Genomic DNA, 4,381 nt, shown 5'->3' with positions numbered 1-4,381 from the left:
GAATCAAGGAAAAGGGTAAACAGGTGAGACAGGTAGTCCTCACAATTGGCTCATTGGTGACTAGTTCTCTTGGGTTACCTTTATATTACCTTTTTCATACAGATAAACCAGTATCAGCATATCATATGGTGGATGGCATGGTGGTTACTGATTTATGTTAGTGTAGGTGATTGCATATTAGTTTTCCTTTATTGATTGCAATTTGGTGTCAAATTTTATAGATGTAATTGCTTCTGATTACTTCTGATTTTGAATCCTCTAAGTACTTTCTTATATATATACACATTACTAGATATAAATATAAATATTTATATATGTAATAATATATTGCCCCATCCCTCATTATTCTCCTTTTCTCCCTCTAACTCTTTCTCTCTCTCTCTCTCTCACTCATTATCCTCTCTCTCTCTCAGTATCCCTGCTCTTCCTCATTGTCCTTTCTTTTTCTCTCTCCCTATTATCCTTTCTCTCGTATTCCCCTCTCTCTCTCTTTCCCATTATCCTTTCTTTCTTGCTTATTATTCTCTCTCTCTATCTAGCCATCTCTCATTATCCTCTTTCTAATTGACCTCTCTCTCTCTCTCTTTCCCATTATCCTTTCTTTCTTGCTTATTATTCTCTCTCTCTATCTATCCATCTTTCATTATCCTCTCTTTCTAATTGTCCTCTCTCTCTCTCTCTCTCTTTCACTCTCATTATCCTGTCTGTCTCTATCTGTCCATCTCTCTCATTTTCCTCTCTTTTTCTCTCATTATATTCTCTTTCTAATTGTCCTCTCTCTCTCTTATTATGCTCTCTTTCTCTCTGTCATTATTCCCTCACTCTCTTTCTCATCCTCTCTCTCTCTCTCATTATCCCCCTCCCTCTCTCTCTTTCTCTCATTATCCCCCTCCCTCTCTCTCTTTCTCTCATTATCCCCCTCCCTCTCTCTCTTTCTCTCATTATCCCCCTCCCTCTCTCTCTTTCTCTCATTATCCCCTCCCTCTCTCTCTCTCATTCCCCCTCCCTCTCTCTCTTTCTTCATTATCCCCCTCCCTCTCTCTCTTCTCTCATTATCCCCCTCCCTCTCTCTCTCTCTCTCATTATCCCCCTCCCTCTCTCTCTTTCTCTCATTATCCCCCTCCCTCTCTCTCTTTCTCTCATTATCCCCCTCCCTCTCTCTCTCTCTCTCATTATCCCCCTCCCTCTCTCTCTTTCTCTCATTATCCCCCTCCCTCTCTCTCTTTCTCTCATTATCCCCCTCCCTCTCTCTCTTCTCTCATTATCCCCCTCCCTCTCTCTCTCTCTCTCATTATCCCCCTCCCTCTCTCTCTTCTCTCATTATCCCCCTCCCTCTCTCTCTTTCTCTCATTATCCCCCTCCCTCTCTCTCTTTCTCTCATTATCCCCCTCCCTCTCTCTCTTCTCTCATTATCCCCCTCCCTCTCTCTCTTCTCTCATTATCCCCCTCCCTCTCTCTCTTTCTCTCATTATCCCCCTCCCTCTCTCTCTTTCTCTCATTATCCCCCTCCCTCTCTCTTCTCTCATTATCCCCCTCCCTCTCTCTCTTTCTCTCATTATCCCCCTCCCTCTCTCTCTTTCTCTCATTATCCCCCTCCCTCTCTCTCTTTCTCTCATTATCCCCCTCCCTCTCTCTCTTTCTCTCATTATCCCCCTCCCTCTCTCTCTCTCTCTCATTATCCCCCTCCCTCTCTCTCTTCTCTCATTATCCCCCTCCCTCTCTCTCTTTCTCTCATTATCCCCCTCCCTCTCTCTCTTCTCTCATTATCCCCCTCCCTCTCTCTCTTTCTCTCATTATCCCCCTCCCTCTCTCTCTTTCTCTCATTATCCCCCTCCCTCTCTCTCTCTCTCATTATCCCCCTCCCTCTCTCTCTTTCTCTCATTATCCCCCTCCCTCTCTCTCTTTCTCTCATTATCCCCCTCCCTCTCTCTCTCTCTCTCATTATCCCCCTCCCTCTCTCTCTCTCTCTCATTATCCCCCTCCCTCTCTCTCTTTCTCTCATTATCCCCCTCCCTCTCTCTCTTTCTCTCATTATCCCCCTCCCTCTCTCTCTTTCTCTCATTATCCCCCTCCCTCTCTCTCTTCTCTCATTATCCCCCTCCCTCTCTCTCTTTCTCTCATTATCCCCCTCCCTCTCTCTCTTTCTCTCATTATCCCCCTCCCTCTCTCTCTTTCTCTCATTATCCCCCTCCCTCTCTCTCTTTCTCTCATTATCCCCCTCCCTCTCTCTCTCTCTCTCATTATCCCCCTCCCTCTCTCTCTTCTCTCATTATCCCCCCTCCCTCTCTCTCTTTCTCTCATTATCCCCCTCCCTCTCTCTCTTTCTCTCATTATCCCCCTCCCTCTCTCTCTCTCTCATTATCCCCCTCCCTCTCTCTCTTTCTCTCATTATCCCCCTCCCTCTCTCTCTTCTCTCATTATCCCCCACCCTCTCTCTCATTATCCTGTGAAACTGGAGGGTGGACAAGGGGTTTCTGTGTCGATTTGGTTTTGAGTATATTCCAGAGTTTCTTCAATGGAGTTGGTGAGTTTTGAGAAACAAGTTTTCTTGTTAGGAGTACAGGCAGAGGTAGGTGGAAGTGAATGTGATAGAAGAAGCAGTGGAATGTTTAGACTGCTGCATGTAGTACAAGGAGGGAGAGGGGGAGGTATGGGGCTACAGCAGAGATTGGAGTGTCTGAATTTAGAATAAGAAAAGAGTTTGACTGTGGGGTAGAATTAGGAATTTAAGATGGAAGAGGAATAGGTATAGAGTAGGATGTAGGAACATCTTGGGTGGGAGAGGGAGGGGCAGAGCAAACAATATTATTAGAGTAGGGAGTAAGAGAAAAATCTTGTTGATGTATTTCCTGTCTGGCTTCACGCAGAGTGAGGCCAAGTCTGAATCTGAGAGTTGCCACCTCAGACTCAAACTTGTAGGTGGGGAAGCCCTTATAAAATACATTATGAGGACACCACAATTGGCACAGTGAGTGACTGTGCAGAGTGTTTTGATTGATTATGATCAGGCTGAGCACATGGAGGGTATCAGGCTATGGAATGGCCATGCTTGGCAGGATGTCCTAGATGTCAACAATTCTGATATTGCCAGGGGAGGTTGACATTGTCAGACAGGGAGGGATTCTCCACCACTGTAAGCATTAAAGGGGAGGTCATGTCTAAGGAAAGTAATTTTAGCAATGTTGGTGGGGATCTTACAATGGCCTCGAGGGGGAATGGTGTAGCATTGTGCTGATACTGCATCATAGACAGGGTAGTTTGTTGGGAAGATGGAGATAGTTCCAGTACAAGTACTGAGGGTGGGATGAGGTTTAGCAGGAATGGGTTTGCCAGAGAAATCTGTCTGGGTTTATAATGCTAGCTTGAGTTTCGGATGTAACTGTGATGAGATGGAAACGATCAGGGTGGCTGTGGAAGGAAACTTTGCCTACTTATTTTTGGAGACATTGCTGGAAGAGGAGAGTGTTGTCAAAGTAAGGAGCTGGGGCTGGGCTGGGCTATAGCGTATTTAAGATGTTTATAGAAGTGGAAGAGGTAGTAGTGTTGAGAGAGGCAGTATTGCAGAGGTGGACAATAAGGCTGTAGAGTAGTAATAGGGGAGGATGGGGTAGTTGAAGAAAGTTGAAACAGGAGATGAAACTGAGAATGTTGGGAGAGCAGGAATGTCTCTAGTCCAAGGAGAGCCTGTGGTTGGGGAACTGGGAGAATTTGAATTAGTGGGGCTATTTAATGAATTGGCAAGCCTAACTGCCCCTTATTAGGGTATAAAGTCTTCATTACTGGCCACTGTAATCCCTGAGTATGTTGGAGACAGCAACAGCACATCCACCCCTCAGGGTCCCCTTCAGGGGTAAGGGCTAGACAACTAAACGGGAATACCGTGCCCATTGCTACCCCAGGCCATGCATGATTGGCACAAAGTCAGCCTTTCAATATGGCTCCCACATCTTAGGAAATTAATAGTATAAGGAGTTGGAGAAGAGACGGAAACAAAAGGGGGAAGGAAAGACCAAAATTTGTTGGGCCGATGGCTGAGGCCCAAGGCAGGGCAGATCCCCAGAACTGGGTCCCAACCTCTATCTCTATCTTCTAAGCCCCCCCCCCCCCCCCCATGACTAGGGATAGGGGGCATCTTGTATGTGAAAAATCATACAAATTATGTATAATTTTCTTCACCTGATAACTGCAGTAAAAAAATTGAGAGTCGCTATTACTGCTGCCATTAACTGAGGACATTCCATATATGAGCATAAAACTTTTCTTTCACTATGTTAGCAATTTTATACCATATCTCAGTTTATCAATGAATACAGAAAACATGAAAGTTCTGTACACTTACACTGTGCAACAAAAAGGATTACTACATAAATAAATCAACATA

The 4,381-nt window shown here is 45.1% G+C and overlaps 1 protein-coding gene across 11 annotated transcripts in view; it reads left to right on the top strand.

Annotated features, from left to right (window-relative positions):
• The window catches only part of LOC125039711 (ankyrin-3-like), a 39,227-nt gene extending 38,867 nt beyond the window's left edge, over positions 1–360 (top strand). For all 11 annotated transcript variants that reach the window (XM_047633930.1, XM_047633926.1, XM_047633928.1 and 8 more), the window contains exon 15: positions 1–360. This exon is cut by the window's left edge and continues 908 nt beyond it. The gene's annotated coding sequence lies outside the window, so the exon portion shown is untranslated.
• The last annotated feature ends 4,021 nt before the right edge of the window (positions 361–4,381 follow it).

Source organism: Penaeus chinensis, chromosome 27 (assembly GCF_019202785.1).
Source record: "Penaeus chinensis breed Huanghai No. 1 chromosome 27, ASM1920278v2, whole genome shotgun sequence".
In the NCBI taxonomy this organism is placed as follows: Eukaryota; Metazoa; Arthropoda; class Malacostraca; order Decapoda; family Penaeidae; genus Penaeus; species Penaeus chinensis.
The sequence above is the reverse complement of the archived record's forward strand: the minus strand, read 5'-3'. Positions and strand labels throughout refer to the sequence as shown.